This window comes from Sus scrofa, chromosome 8 (assembly GCF_000003025.6).
Source record: "Sus scrofa isolate TJ Tabasco breed Duroc chromosome 8, Sscrofa11.1, whole genome shotgun sequence".
Lineage (NCBI taxonomy): Eukaryota > Metazoa > Chordata > Mammalia > Artiodactyla > Suidae > Sus > Sus scrofa.
In genome coordinates, this window is record NC_010450.4 from 138,159,014 (window position 1) to 138,176,442 (window position 17,429).

General features: G+C 39.8%; 1 long non-coding RNA gene across 2 annotated transcripts in view; it reads right to left on the reverse strand.

Annotated features, from left to right (window-relative positions):
* The window catches only part of LOC102167132, a 690,997-nt gene that overhangs the window by 203,491 nt on the left and 470,077 nt on the right, over nucleotides 1-17,429 (reverse strand). For both annotated transcript variants that reach the window (XR_002346480.1, XR_002346481.1), the window contains one exon: nucleotides 1,444-1,786. This is a non-coding gene — a long non-coding RNA (uncharacterized LOC102167132). The remainder of the gene's footprint in view (nucleotides 1-1,443; nucleotides 1,787-17,429) is intronic.

Consider the following 17,429-nt stretch of genomic DNA (forward strand, 5'->3'; position numbering starts at 1 on the left):
ACAGATGGACGATTAACTCTCGAGGTTTAACGTTAAAAAAAAAAAAAAAAAAGTAACTGTGCTGGATTGCTACTTAATGGAATTACACTGCCCATATGGAAAAGAACTATACCCTAAATATACCCAGAATGATGGAACAGGTGGCAGAATCTGGGCAAGACTGCTTGGAATGCACAAAAGCATTCTGAACTTGTAACTGCCAGAAAAGATTTCTGAAGGAAAAAAAAAAAAAAAAAGAGGGTTGGGGCGGGGGAGTCTTTGAAACTGTGCTAACTTTCCTGCCATTTGGAAATACAAATTGAAAAAATAATTAGGAAACTGAACCCCAAAGTATACTTTTTCCAGTAGGTGCTTTTTTGATATTACCTTTCAGAAACCTGCATACTCTGCTGTTTGTGACTGAGGTGAAGTTTAGTGCATGGATTATTATTTTTTGTTGTTGTTGTTGTTGTTGTTGTTGCTATTTCTTGGGCCGCTCCTGCGGCATATGGAGGTTCCCAGGCTAGGGGTCGAATCGGAGCTGTAGCCACCGGCCTACGCCAGAGCCACAGCAACGCGGGATCTGAGCCGCATCTGCAACCTACACCACAGCTCACGGCAACGCCGGATCGTTAACCCACTGAGCAAGGGCAGGGACCGAACCCGCAACCTCATGGTTCCTAGTCGGATTCGTTAACCACTGCGCCACGACAGGAACTCCAGTGCATGGATTATTAATTAGCTCCAACATAAACTCAAACTCAGTAAGGGCAGAAGCCATATCTACCTGATAACAGCCATATCCTCCAGAAGATACGATTGGGAGAATAAGACTAAAACGATTAACTAAAGGAAGGCTTGAGCATTATTTCTGGATTTCATATTCTTTACTAATGACTTATGGCCTCAATTTCATAGTTAAACAAGAGCTGCTATGTGAAAATGATGAGAGGGTGTGAACATTAGTAAGCATTTACATATAAATAAGCAAATGATAAGGTACTGTAATTCCAATTAAGAAATTATTGCTGATAGAAGGTGATGTATTTGTGATTTTTTGCTCCAACTCGGAAGGGGGGATTATTTTAAATATTAATAAGCTTCCAAATAACAGAGGCTCTGTCTTCTGGGCACACAGGGTGTAGAGATAGAACCTGGAAGGCATTAATAGTAAGAAACTCAGCAGGTGAGCAGCGCTGAGTATTTACTCGGTACCGTGAAAGAACTGCTTTGTAGACATCGCTTCATTCAATTCTTCATACGACCCTTTAAGCTACTACCCCCCATTTTATCTGAATAAAGGGCATTAAGGTAGCTTCCAAGTAAGTAAGGACACAGTACTAGTAGCTGATTGAGTTGAGACTAGTCAAGAGATTGGTCTTGCCAGAGTCCTTTCGCAGGCAAGAGTTTTGGTCCATGCTCTCGCCCTGCTTCTCTGCCTCACTCCTCTAGTTTTGCACATACCTGATGGTTCTTGGACTTCTCTTTGTGCCTGATGCCGTCCATGAGGTGCAGGGATCCACGCTGTTGCCAGGACTCTATCGGGGCTGCAGAGAAGCATGAAGGATGGAAGAGACTGAGAAGCACTGCTCACCACGAAACATCAAACGACGACCTGGGTGTGAAGCATGCCTCAGCACTCTGATTCTCCCCCAGAAGCATCTAGGTTTTCTCTTCTTTTTGAAATATTATTAAACGAACATTTTTAAAAAAACTTTTGGTGCCTCTGCTTTGACGTCTTCATCATGTGCTTGTTAGGCTCACCGGGAAATTCAGCAACACTCTCTTTGGGGGCTCCTCAACAATTCTGAAAAATTACGAAAGAATTATCTTGATTCAAGCATGGCACTTTATGACATAATTTCAGTAATTAGCACTTTCGGATCTCTGCTGTGACTCTATCACAAGAATGGGACACACGTGTCTACACTGAAAATAACTGGGTACAACTACCTAGACCAGTGGGTAACTGGGTATACAAACACAACTGCGTTCCAGCTGCTTGCTCTTTAGCTTTATTTCTGAATACACATTTTAGTAAATGTGTATTCAAAATATTTTTTGTACTTTGTTACCTACCCAGAGAAACTGTACCACTGATGAGAGACAAAACAATGGGAAAAACTCGAGTCCCATTGGGGTGATCTTTTGGTTTTTAATACCATGTTTTCTGCTTTAGTTGTAAATCTCAATGTTTTCAATGTTTTGGGTATCACTTTCTCTCTTTAAATAGTTTTCCTGCTTATATTACGGGAATTTCGAAACAAATTAAAAAATGAATTATGTGAAATTGTTTGAAAAAGTAAGGACAGTACAAGAGCTGTTTAATTTGGGGGCCCATATGCGTTTCTGCCCCAGAAAATCCTGTATAAGAGGTGCTTGACTGGCCTCTAAGTGATTAATGAAGACAATTCATGCCCAGATAGACGGTAAGATCTCTGAGGGGAGGGGGCATACGGCATAGTAGTGCTTCAAAGAATGTTGACCTTGGTAAGAAAGCATTCAAAAAACAACTGAGCAGTGTAGAGAACCATAGTATGCAAATCATTTAGGCAAAACAATATGTATGTAACTTCTTTTCCAGTTGCGCTATTAGCATAATAGCCTCTGTTATTACTGAGAACTTTTCATGGAAAATAAAGAGTATATGTATCAAGGAAATCTATACTATTCCTTACCTATGTGATTATCGGTCTTGTTCTGTGCCTACACAGAATTCTTAAACTGACCAAATGCCAGTTATAGACTTTTTTTAAAATTACAGTTTCTAATTCTACATCAGGTACTTCTTCCACCCCTAACAAAGAGCCTACAGCTGTGATGACGTGGGGTGAGGGAAACAGGTTGATGGAGACTAGTGTTGAATCATGTCTTTATCCTTTTGGCAACTGGTAGTTGTATTTTTAATAAGATATCTAGGGAGTTCCCACTGGGGTACAGCAGGTCAAGAATTCGGAACTACAGTGGCATGGGTCACTGCTGAGATGCAGGTTTGATCTCTGGCCCTGGCGTGGTAAGTTAAGAATACGGCATTGCTACAGCTCTGGCATAGGTAATACCTGTGGCTCTGATTGGACGCCTGACCCAGGAACTTCCAAGTGTGGCCAGAAAAAAATATGTCTATATATCTATATACTTATTTATTTATTGTCTTTTTAGGGCCACACTTGCAGCATATGGAGGTTGCCAGGCTAGGGGTCAAATCGGAGCTGCAGCTGCTGGCCTACACCACAACCACAGCAATGCCAGATCTGAGCCATGTCTGTGACCTACACCATAGTTCACAGCAACGCCAGATCCTTAACCCACTGAGCAAGGCCAGGGATCGAACCTGCAACCTCATGATTCCTAGTTGGATTCATTACCATTGCACCATGACAGGAACTCCAAAAAAAAAAAAAAAAAAAAAGAAGGGATGTCTAGAATAACTGTTTAATATCCTTATACTATTTAATAAGTAAGCAAACGACATGCTTTATTGTATGTTCTAGTAATTGTTTTTAAATGGCAGATTTGTTTTATTTATTCATTTCTGATAGGTTTTTTGTTTTTTTTTTTTTTTGCCTGATACATATTCATCTGGTGATTGCAATAGAATCTTAAAAACTGATCTGAGCAAAGAGTAACTGCCGTAAGGTTTGAGATTAAGTAGAATCACTATCATTAGGAAAAATCTTAAGGCAGCCTGCGAGGTGAAACTCACCCCAGACTCATGCCAAGTATATGGGTTGACAGAGATGTCACAATTACCTAGACAGAGACTAAAGAAATAATGTGTGTTCCTTTGGGGTTGATATCAGGATCTCTGTTTGAAGGCACAGTCTGCATCCTGGGAATTCCGACATGCTTTGCTATGTCGGGCCTATCCGTTACTTAAATAGGACTAATCATGGTCTTGGAAGTGACCCGATCACTTACTCCTTGGTCAGTTCAAGCATATACCATTGCCCCCCCAAAGTCCAGATGGCAGGGAAAGAGCAGTGCTGTTGTCTATTGGGTGGACTTCAAGAGCAGAGAAGTAGAACGAGTCACTTCCTAGTTCTGTATCATCAAACAGAATGGGAAATAGCCAGCTCTGGAGAATACATAAAAAAATTAGTCAATAGCACAGGGCACTAAATTCAATGCCTCGTAAGAACCTATAATGGAAAAGAATATATGTGCATATATATATATATATATATATATACACACACATATCTGAAACACTTTGCCGTATACCTAAAACACTGTAAATCAATTATGTTTTAATAAAAAAATAAAAATAAATAAATCAGTCAAGGAACAAATAGCAAGGCCAGGTTCCCTAGTATCTATATATACAAAGTCCAGGTTCCCCAGTATCTGTAGAATATCCCCATATTATCAGGCATGGCTTTCTTATCAGAACAGAGGAAAAAGCATCCTGCCCACTCAGAACTCAACATGGCATTAGGAATATGTAGTGTGGGAGGACTGGGGGTAGAGAAAAAGGCAAGAGGTTGAACACATTGGCTATTAATGCTTTTGAACCAATTCTCGTGGTAATTTATACCACAGCTTTCAAAACCCAATGATATCCCACTCCTGGGCATCTACCCAGAGAAAACCAGGACTCGAAAAGACACATGTACTCCAGTGTTCATTGCAGCACCATATACAATAGCCAAAACATGGAAACAACCTAAATGTCCCTTGACAGAGGAATGGATAAAGAAGATGAGGCATATATACACAATGGAATATTACTCGGCCATTAAAAGGAAAGAAATAATGGCATTTGCAGCAACATGGATGGACCTAGAAATTACCATGCTAAGTGAAGTTAGCCAGACAGTGAGACGCCAACATCAAATGCTATCACTTACATGTGGAATCTAAAAAAAGGACACAATGAACTTCTTTGCAGAACAGATACTGACTCACAGCCTTTGAAAAACTTATGGTTTCCAAAGGAGACAGGTTGAGGCGTGGGGGGACTTGCTGGGGGTTTGGGATGGAAATGCTATAAAATTTGGTTGCGATGATCATTGTAGAACTATAAGCGTAATTGAGTAATAAAAAATTCTATAAAAACAATGATAAGATGAATATGGACATGATACGTCAGATCCTTCCTGTATAGAACAAGACTTTCCTGAGAGTGAAACTACTTCAAACCAGATGCCACAGATGCAGCTTCATCTTGACCACCCTTGCCTCCGAAGACAGCAATGGTGGGCCAGAGCAGAACAGCCACAGTTAAGTTGGAAACATGTTCTCACTCCACCCTCCATGTAAAGGCTGCTTTATACTGGGTAATTTTCTGTTTTCTCCCCTCGCCAGGTCTAGTGTCTTCCCTCTACCCACCACCACCACTCCAACTACTCATTACTGATCTCTTCATGCTTTGGTTCTAAAACTCCTCAAAGTCCATTCTGAAATTGCACATTTGTATCCACATGTTATGCATATATGTCTACAGCCCCACTGTGCACTCAGCAGTGTTACACACACACAGACACGCACAGTACAGAGAAAGGAAGAACGAATATCTCAGAGCATGATAAGCAACTTCCCCCAAACAAAACTGTAAATGTGAGGCCCAGAGAACCTAGCAAAACAATGTTCCCCGCCTCAGTTTCCTTCAAAGGTCAGCCATCTGTGGCTAAAGGCTAACACTCCTTTCTCATGGAACTCTTCAAGACAGTTTTTGGTCAGGTATTCTCGGTCCTTTTTCTATAGATGAGTTTAGAATTATTTTAGGGTACATAAAAGTCAGAGTCAATAGCACCTCCTACTTTTCAACCCACAGCAGCAGTGTGAATAATGACTCTTCACCTAATGATCAACATGTATGAAATTCCAGCATGATTTAATACAAATTCTGCATTTTCCTCATGTGGCTCTGGTGTTTCACAATGATCTGCCTGAGTTGTATGTGCAATACCATTCATTTTAATCTGCGTCATTTGTCCCAAAACAGTTGGGGATGTCTGGAGGGCACTGATCCAAGAAGCAAGGACCACGAGTCCTATCACCTCTTTGGGGTTCACCCATGGACACATTCAAGATTTCAGTTACAAAAATATTCACTATTTTTTTTGGCTAATTCAATGTCAGAATTTCTTATGACTCATGGCTTTTGGGAACAAACTGCATAAAACTCAGCACAAAACACTGATACAAATTTTCTTCATGCTTCTATTATCACACTCCTATTGGTAACCTAAACCCTATATGCTATATAAAAAGTACGCTATTCTAAGAAAGATATCATGTAAATTGTCATGCCAACATAATGTCACCTGTACCTGCATTTGAAAACGGAACACAACGGTCACACCAAGGCCCATAACGTGCCCAAGAGCAAGAAGGAAGTAAGGTCTTCTAAATCCTGAGCTGAGTTTAAATACACTGCTTGAGACTTGCTCGTTTTATTTTTTAATTAAAAGTTATTCTGGGATTTATTTTGTCATTTTTTTGGCTTCTTTTTCTTCGTTAAATCATTTATTTGGAGATTTTTAAAAAAAATTATTTTCCTTTGCCAGTTATTGATTATTAAATTATAGTTCTCAGCTTGTGGCTGCAATAACAGATGTCTCCTAGTTGGAGTGAGATCACAAGATTCCTTTTGAATGAATGTAAGGAAAATATACCACAACAATGGGGCAAAACTGCCTGTCTCCTAGACAGCTGAAGAAGTCTATTCGAATACAAACCAAACTAGACACAGGTCTTGTGTTCTACTTTAAACCCTCTCATGATTGACTAGAAACTCAGGAAACAGACCTGGAGAGCTGGACATTTCATCCACATAGTTTTCTTTCGAGATTTTAATTCACTTGTGTTAGTAAAAAATAATAAGTGAAGCACGTACCTCTAACGCCTCTTAAAACTGTGATTGAAAAAGGTAGTTATTTATCAGGAAAACTGAAACTGTCAGCTCAGATTTCATTTATTATTTTTTACGGAGCTCAGCTTCTGACGTGAAATGGTACTTAGGTCTGTCTAAGCTCAGTACTCTTCAATATTTATTTAACTTAATACTTATTGAGCATTACTTTATGATATAAAATGCACTAGGCCATAGCATCTGCCTTGTATATTGAATATGCTCTGCAGAGAGATAAATAACATATACATAGTTTGGGAGAGAGATTTATAAAAATAAACATCAATGAATACCTAAAAATCAATATCATAAGGTGATAGTACGGTGTAGGTATTAAGAGAATAGAGCGCTTCTTTAAAAATGTTTTCACTTTACTACATTTATCTCGATATTTAACACCTGTATATTTTTGAGCTTGGCACTAACGTTGTCATAATTCATAAATATTATGGAAACCACAAAATAGAAGTTATTCCTAGATTCTACTCAGTAGCTGAAACTATTTATTAGATTGAATGTCAATTAATGTCCTATGTAACAGCTCCATTTTACATTTTCCAATATTGCAAAAATATTCCCGCCAACCAAATCCTGCAGAAGATCCAATCACTCACTCTAATCTTGGGGAAACTCATCCAGTTTTAAGCTTTTCAGACTATATTTTTATTCTATACTTGCAGAGGATTTCTGTTGCTCCCTTCTCCAAGCATGGTCCTACTTCTTTTCCGAAACAGTTATATTTTCTCCTGGACACTCTGACAGCTAATGCAAGTGCTCTACCCATAAAGAGAAGACATTCCGGTCCAGCACGTCCAGATTTCCCCATGGAGTTCTCCACTGCTACCACGTGTGGTGACACCTCTGTGCCAAAGACAGTTCCCAGGAAGTGGTCATTTCTAGTCCATCAGAAGGCACAGTATCTGACACCATCTCATTGGAAAATTCCCAGCTTCTTTATTCCTTCGTGAAGGTCCTCCAACCACTGCACAGTGAATTATGTGAGAAGCTATTAATAGCTTCGTTCTGAACCCACCAAATCATTTCATGTCCTGTCACAATTCCATCAGCCCTGACTCATTAAAAATGCAAATTTTAAACTGTTTGCAAGGAAAATATGTGATCCATTTTTAGCACGCCAGAGTGTTCACCAAGGTGCTGGAAAACTAGAAATAGAACACTGATTCAAATTCAACATAAGATTTTCTTGAGCCGCTAGTAGATTCAATACACTGTGAAAACCAAACCAACCAACCAAAAAGTCTCCCATAAACGCAAAGGTGACTAGGAGAGGCCTAACTCTCAAAAGGGACGAAGATTTCCCAGCGGTAGCACGGGATGTGTTTCGAAGATGAATGCCTAAGTGAAACGGTGGAGTATTTCGGTGAAAGGAGATGAAAGGCCTGAGGGGTTAGAAGAGAGACACAATTAAAGCACGCTTTAGGATGTAGATGGCGCTTGGGTTGGGGCTTCAGGGGAAGGCGGTAGGTGGAGAATGTTTCAGGCAGCAGAAGTGAAATGAGCAACAGAAGTAGAAAAGTGCAAGCGCCTAATAAATATTTATTGCACCAAAGAGTCCCAGTGACAGTCAAAGCTCTTTAGTTTTAAACGTTTTTTGGCAATGAGTTGGATTTCCCGCCTTTGAAGTCTCCTGAACTTTTTGCGTGTCGAGCGTGTCTCGTCACCTTTTTAGAGTTGATTTCTGCAGCTACAGTGGCTGTTTCCATATCCACCCAAATGCTAATCAGGGATCATTTTGAAATTGAGAGTAAGGAAAAGAAAAATAAGAGACCACGAAGCCGTGTTACATCTTGAAGTGCATTAAAATATAAAAACAAAAAATAAGAACACACTCCAAATGAATCACTTGTTTTTCAGAATTCCACAACTCGGTGACAACACCTGGCAGTATAATAACTTCACGGTGTCACCCTGGTGGGACACAGGGTTCCCATAAGCGTACATTTCCATCCGCTTCAAATCACCACTGCAGTGACTTGTTTCCGATTAATTAGGGCCCAGTTCCTTCCCTCTTGGCGCTGCATTTTTCCTCCTGTTCAGTCTATCTGGACAGGCTAGATCTGCGTGGGCAGGCACCAGTTTGTGAGATTCTGGATCAGAGCTCAGAGGCTTTGCAACAGCGATAAACCTATAACTTCTGGTAACTGTGCATTTGTGTTCCAAAGCGCCACAAACCACACGGGAAGATGCCACAAAAAGGAGCAATAACTAGGTCGTGTTTTTGGCAGTCTTCATGAAGCAGTAGCTCCAATTCTGGCTTGCCCGTGATTAAACAGAGCGGAGAAACATTTTTTTTTTTTCCTTATCTTTTTTAGCAGAACAAGAAACTCAGATTAACTGATGGAGTGTGAGGAGAGAAAAGGAAAGTTCTTTGGACAAAGAGGAATTTAATCGCCAGGTACCTTAAGTCCAATTATGTGTGTCCCATAAGAACAGGACTCGAAGAAGGCTGCACACCATGGGTGTAGCCAAAGTGGGGCGTGTGTGTGTGTGTGTGTGTGTGTGTGTGTGTGTGTTGGGGGAAGAGTTTAGTTGGGGTGCAGTGGAGGGAGAGTCTTCTCTCCCGACTCCACACCCCGTCACGGTGCACCGGCTGGCCCTCAACAACGCCTCCGGAAGCACCCATTTCCCAGGACTTCTCCTCACATCATCACTAGGTAACTAGCAACACACCTGCTATTTTGGAAAATTAAAACAATATGCTAGACTTAGTGGTATAACATTAAGCCCCAGGAGAGGCTGGGCCTTTCCTGGGCAGAAGTTACTCTCATGGGAGCATGATGACAAGTTCAGCTTAGCATACCCCAAGCGTAAGTGACACTGTTATTCAGATCTGCCCTGTGCAAAGATACACCTAATTTTTTATTTTTGAATATATATTTTTTCCGATGAGTTCATGACTCCCTACAATTAAACAATGAATATGCAAGAAGGTAAAAGGTAAGCTAAAACTGGGGAACCAACACTTGGGAGAAAGCATTAAGGAAGCTGACTGACATGTTTTGTAAAAGGCAAGAATCATTACCTTTCTGCCTGTTTAGAAAAGAAATTATCTTAAAATATAACACTTCTTTCTCTCCTCATCCTAGTAAATCCAGTCGACAGGATTTAGCACTGGGAAGAAGCCCAGAAGGTTTGAAATTCTGTAAGAAAAAAGTGTATTTTTAGAATTATGGTAACAGCTGCTAAGAAGTGTATTTCTATTTTGTAGTAGGTCTAAGCTGCCCAACATAAACGTGTGGCAGAGAAAGATAACATAGATAAGGCAAGGGAAGAGAATTATAGCAAAGTGAACACTATCTTTGGTTGTTGTTGAAGAAAAATTGAGTACCAAAGATGGCATTTTATCAAAATAAAACTATAAACTGTATATCTGAGAGCTAAAATTAGATGGCTAGCCTCCCCCTCTCTCCCCATTTTCCCTACCATCCCTATATTTCTTTTCTATTTAAATTTTTTTCCTAATAGAATCTTACAGAGCCTTAACATAATAGAACAGATCTTATTAAAAATCACCTTCCAACGTCCCCAAAATGCTGCCACCCTGTCAAAGATATAATATGCTATCCAATGTTCAAGGTTAAAAATATCTCATTTAAATATTCCGTTTAAAGCTATTTAAAGCTCTGACTTAATGAGTGAACCGCTTTACAAGTGATTAAATAAGGTAACTATTATTTCCTTATGATGCAATTTTTGCTTCAAGTTTATTATTAAAGATTGGAGTAAAAAATGAAACACATACGCATGACAATTCTTCCAAATACAGCTGTAAAACTTTAGATCGTGTTTCACTTTTGATTGGATATATTGAAAAATAACAGTATTACATACTTGGAAAATGGTTATCTATTATTATATGTAATATTTGTGTTATTTTCTAAACCTTGGGCTTCTTTTACCCTCAGAATTGGCGGCAGGAGCCACTCCTCCCAAAGAAAGCAGGCTCTTTTTCTTTGGGAACTTTTCATTTGCTCTTCATTGGGAACCAGCCTGGGGTTGGCATCAGACTGAAGTCCCACGCCTGTGGTGTGTAACCTCAGGACCGCTATAGAAATTTAACGTGTTCTTTCCTTAATTATTAACAACACACTGTCTTCATGAATAATAACAATTACTAAATGAACCCTTGGAAAGGTCAATATTTTAGAAATTTTAAGGCATCTCAAAAATGCTCTTATTGATTATTCTGTGGTTGAGAATAACTTTAGTTTTAGTCCTTCATTTGGCTTTCCTAGATTGGCGTGCAAATGCTCTGCCGCGTTCTCCGCAGTCAATGTACGCACATGAAAGTCAGAACACTGCATCTGTCTCCTTCCTCTTCTCCAAGGGGGAACTTGTCTCCATCACCAACCATCCCTCCTTCTACTCCCTTCCCAACTTAAATTCAAATGTTCATTCTCAACTCTCTTTCTGTCCCACTATCCTTCTGGATAACTGGCTGGCACTCTTTTCTCACTCCTAAATCCCTTCTCTTCATTGTCATGTATTCCGGACACCCGGGAGAGCATCCTCAGAGCATCCAAAAAGGTGTTTGCAGTCTGGTTAACACACTGCTCACCTCCAGCTCCCATAGTGCAGCCTATCTCAGGTTTTAGACTGTCATCTTCCTCCCCCATCGGCAACAGGAAAAGAGTCATTTAAAATACTGTTCCTCATATATAACCATAAAAGATGCCCAGGAACCACTGAAGAGAAATATTGTGCTCAATCTGGCATCCCGAGAAAAGGTGATTATGGGGAAGCTTTCTGTTCCTTTCGAGCTGGGGCCATGTCGCAAGACATGTTTCCTTGAAAACTCCATCTTGTCCTTCTTGACTTTATCCCATGTTCCTGCTTTGAACAACAGTCACAGTCACTTAAGCTTAAGAACAAAGACCTAAAGGCATAAGCGACTTAAGCTTAAGAACTGTTATGTGCCTAGAGGTCAGAGTAAGAGCTTAACCCTTTACCACCTAAGCGGCTTTTTAAATAGTAAAAGAACTTATATAATAGTAAACAAACCCTGTATCATCCACCCATAGCCACTCCTCACTTGATCTCATCTAAAGAGCACAATAAAAGCAGTGTGGTTTCTTGAGGCAGGGCCTCTTGGTCCCGGAGACCTCGAGTCCCCCCCGGCTCCCACCTCTACTTAAGATAAATGTCTCTGTGTCTTGTTCTATGTTAACTATTTTTCCTTAAGTTCCACAGCACCCGTTCTTCAGCCCCATCCTGCTGAGCTGGCCCCGGCAGGGCCACATCTTGCTCCTTGTATCAGCAGCATCCACCACAAGGACTAATGCAGCGGAGTGGACGGGTATCTGTTGCACCAAAGTTAACTGTTTCCATTTCAATTTTGAAACATAAATTGAACATTTTATGAGTCTGATTTTCCCAATCCATACTGTTTACTGAATTCCCAAACACTTCTTCCCCCAGTGAGTTCGAGTCTGTTGCAGCAACCACAACAGACAGGATAAGGGATGACCGGCTGACAGACTACGGCAGTCCTTTGGGTAATCATCAAAATAATACCCTTCATATAGTGAGCACTTCTCTGTGTCAGACATTGTTCTAAGTGCTTTACATAGTTACCTAATTTGAGTCCTAACACAAAAGTATAAAGCACACATGATTATTATCCACTTTAAAGATGAGTAAATCCAGGTACAAAGAGGATAATTAGCTTGTCCAATATTACACAGGTGAGTAAGTGAGGGAGTTGGTGTTAGAACCAATGAAGTCTAAATTGAGGGTTGACAAGTGTAAAACTACACCTTCAGGTTTGCGTGAGGAATTTTAGTTCCACATTAGACAGCTAATGCGTTTATGACCTCAAAAAGGCCACAAAGCTTATTTATTTACACTTTCTCACCATGTACTGTTCTGACTGCTATAATTTTCGCAAGGAAAATATAAGCAACTGAATAATATAGAGATCTCTGAAATATTAAAAAATAATAAGTAATACATCTGCAGGCACAAAATATTTTAGAGATACACTTTATGAGTGAGATGGAGAGAAGAGGTAGAATAAGAATATTCATGAATAGCCTGAAAATTGAATTGCTGGTTGGGAAGGTGCACTTATTTGAAGAGAGGAGATTGAAAAAATGGCTAAAATTATTCTCCTCCTGGACCCGAGTCCCTTATGAAAGAACTTTGCCACCACTTTCATCGAGAGGACGTGATTTCTCAATCTCTTATAGCTGAGCTGTCCTTTGAACGTGATTTGGCCAGTCTAATGTGGAGGAAATTACATTCCAGGTCTAAGCCTGGCTTTCAAGGGGCCTCCTGAGATTTCACTCTTGCTCTTTGAGCCTGGCATATGAGCGAGCCCTGGCTAACCTGCTGGATGTCAAGAGAGATACCGCACAGCAGTGTCACTGCCTCACCCAACCGCCAGCCAATTCCCAGAAGCAGATCCCCCGAGCTGACCTGTCAGTCTAACACAGATGCATGGGCAATACTCAGCCAAGATCAAACAGGCTCGGCTCAGATCTACCCAACAGCCCATCTGACGCATAGGCTTGTGAAAAATAATACATTGTTATTATTTTAAGCACCTAAGTTTTGCAATAATAGATAACTGATACAGCACATATTATAAATTACTTAGATATTAATAGTGCTTTTTTAATATCAAAATGTGCTTGCTATTTATCTGGACTGACATGTCTTAATCTCAGTCTTTAACTGCTAAAACTTTCCTAAAAAGCATCAAAATAAAAAGAAAGTTTGCTTATATGACAAATTTCATCTTTGCCGTCTATGGTGGTGGCATTGCCCATAATGATTTGTCATGCAATTTTATTTTCAAAGCTCAAAATTAATTACAAACGTGAAACAAATCATGGTGTTGAGACATACATTAAAAACAAATTACAATCTCAAAGTGGATAATTTACAGCTTGGACAATTAATTGATTATATGCCCAAAGTGCATAAAAATAATTGGAAAAACTGAAAAGTGAACAAACCAATGACATGTTATCAACTGAATAAAAAAAGGATGTGTAACGAATAAAAGCAGCCAAAATCAGTAACTGTAATTAAAACTTCAGAGTGGACATAAGTTGAAATCTCAATTTGGGGGGGGTGCACTACAATATTGCAGGGAGGGATGGACGACCCAAGAAATCAGATCCTATCTCTTCAGCAAAGTCAAAGTAGAAGCCATGATGTCGGCATTAAACTCAGTCATTAAGTTTAACAAATACAAAATATGTAGTATACACCACACATTAAAGCAGCACTACAAATACAGAAGTACTTTCCTATGCGCTATATCTGTAATCTACTACTGTCTATTTTTTTCAATGTTCTTTTCGTCTGGCTTTTGTGAAAGTTAGTATCTATAGAATTTGTTCAAGATACTGTCTATGACCCAGAAATAATAAGAGAAATAAAGCAAATAACAATAAGTATTTTTATATCGAATAGAATTTTGTTCTAAGCCTTAAAATTTTTTTTCAGTCTTATTTTTTTGGAGTACTTTTTTATTCTTTTTTCAAATTGAAGCACGGTTGATATACAACATTATATAAGTTATAGGTGTACAACATGGATTCACAATTTTAAAGGTTATACTTCATTTATAGTTACTATAACATATTGGCTAATTACTTTAAGACTGGAGAAGATTTGTATTCTTATATCTGCAAAAATTTTACAAAGCACTTAAACATTGTTATGTTACAAAGATTCACATAGAGAAATTCAATACAAATAAATTTTAAGCATCCTAGTATGTATAACAAACTATTTTCATTTTTGTTTAAAATCAATATTACAAAATTGAGGTAAGCTAGGTTGCCATGAGTTTGCCAAGCAATTAAATACTTCATTCCATAGTCAGGGTTTGGCAGCTTTTTTGAAGAATTGTGTGAGTGATTCATCCATGAATTTTGGGTTGACCCAAAAGAAGATTCTAAGACCAAAATTTACATTCAAAAAGTTTATTTGGAACTGATCCAGGAAGAAAAACTGAAGGAATGGGGAAAGTGAACAAGGACGGGTTAAAAATATCCATAAATAAATCTAAAATATGGCACAAATATCTACAAAACATAAACAGACTTAGAAACATAGAGAAGGGACTTGTGGTTGTCAGGTGGAGGGAGGAGGGAATGAGATGGACTGGGATTTAGGCAAAGCTTTCCTGATGTGATGCAGAAACAATAATCCATAGAATTAAACTGATACCCTGGACCTCATCCCATAAACATCTTCTGCTCTTCAGAAGATAACTTCAGGAAAACAATAAAAAAGCCGGAGAATGAAAGAAATGAGAGAGAGAGAGAGAGAGGTGGGAGAAAAGAAGGAAGTAGGATGGGACCAGCGTGCCTGAGACGGAGCTGTGAAAGGACACAGATCTGCACCCTGGGAGACCACCTAACAGACAGGGAAATCAGCCGGCATGGGGGTCGGGGGGGAGCCTCAAAGCTTCAGAGAAAAGGGCAGCAGCAGGTCAGAGGAGGGTGAAGCAGAGACAGAGAGTCGCATAGACCATCAGTGCCACTGCCGAGGACGCCACAGCCTGAGACCCTTGGGCAGGGACTGGGCATTGAGACCTGGGCTACCGAGGTTTCCAGGTGCCGAAGCTGCAAGTCCAGGGACCACAGTTTAGGAAGCACTGGTTAAAAGGATGAGAACACATCACACTCCTTCCCTGAGGCTGCAATCCTTCTCCTTTACATGCCGGCCACGTGTATTAAGATTTCTTTTTTTAACCAAATGTTCTACAACTATCAATCAAACACCCCCCCCAAAACAAAAACCCCAAACTAGAGGAAATCTGCAGTGTCTCTTCCCTCCCCAAATACCTTAGGCTGTATAGGAGACATCTGTCATATTTGCTACCCTGGGCTCTGTTCATCTTCCCCAGCTTTCCATGGGGAGCCCTCCTTCCCCAACTCCTAGCCCATGGGGTTCAGGGAGACTGATGCCAGCTAGCACATGATCCAGGCCAACTGGCATTCTCCATTTTTGGTGGACCCCGACCCCCCGCCACCTCCCAGAGGACTCCTTCAATGAAAATCTGGGAGAAATGGTGAAACTATTGAGAAAGAGTGGTTTTCTTTCCACTGGGATTGCAAAACTAGTAGGGTGGAAGCAAACAAATACAGAAGCATCAGCAGCTATTCTAACACCTCACAAAGAAAACCACAGTCAACAGAGAAAAGCAAAGCCAGGAGCAGAAAAGGAAGTTCCCAATGATACTGTCGGAGTCCCTGGATATAGCTACACCTGAAGTGCAATCCTAGAAAATCTATTCTTTGATTTTTCCATTGGAAAGCCAGTAATCCTTTCAACAGACAGAAAGACAGATGAAAAAATAATTATTTATCTGGCCAAAAGAGAATGAGCAACAGATTTAACAGCCATGTCACTAAAGAAAACAGAATGTCAAGTAAAATCACGAAGATGTTTCACGTGATTAATCAACAGGAAAAGGCAAATAAAGCAACACTCAACTATCACCACACACCAGCCAAAATGGCTAAAATTTTAAAACCTAATCATACTCAGTCTTGGAGAAGATACAGAGGAACTAGAACTTTCATACACTGCTTATAGGACTGGAAAAGAGTAAAAACTACTTTGGAAAGTAATTTTTGTCAGCTTCTTAAAAAGTTAAAAATATAACTACGCTATGATTCAATCATTCCACTTCTAGATATTTTCCCAAGAGAAGAGAAAGCACCCATCAATAGAAATTTGTATATGAAGTCCACAGCAGATTTATTTTAGAGCCCAAAATGGGAAACTACCCAAATATCTACTGACAGGTGAATAGATGGACAAATTATGATATTTCCATGCAATGAAATGCTACCCAATAAAAGGCAATGAGCAATAATACACACAGCAACACGGATAAATTTCAAAATAATTATGCCAACTGAAAGAATCCAGACCAGAAAAGAATGTCCACTGTATGATTCAGTTTGCATACAACTTTAGAAAGGACAAACTAATCTACGGTGATAATGATTTTCTTAACGGATTCCCTGGGAGACGGAGCGAAAAGGAACGGAAAGGAGGGATTTGAAAGAGACACCAGGAAAAATGCTGAGGGGAATAACGTGTTTTAATCGCAATTGTAGTGATTATTTCACAGCTGTAAACATTTGTCGAAACTTTTTAAATTGTACATTTTAAATATAGACAACTTACCACAGGTTAGTCAATACCTCAATGAAGCTGCTGAAAAAAAAAATCCAGCTCTGTTCAGACCTAAGTTAGCTCAAACTCACATGAAAAGCAGTGGTCTTACCAGTCGGAAGAGTACTGATTAACCCAAATGGAGGAAATCAGGTTGTGACTGAGTCTGCCTGCAGGGCAGAAAACTGCTACGTCCTGAGAATGACAGGGTTAAAAGAAACACAAAGGTAGAAGATTATAGTGGACTGGAGCTGACAGAACAGGTGAAAGACCCCAAGGAAAAACAGTATCTATCAGAAACACAAAGGGATTGGCCCCTGACGTTTAAAATTATGCTCTGTGCCATCTTCAACTGCTGTCTGCTGCCTTGCCTTGCTGCTAGTGGAATGGTAAATGATGCCATTTCAGACGAACAATTGTTTCGTCTTGT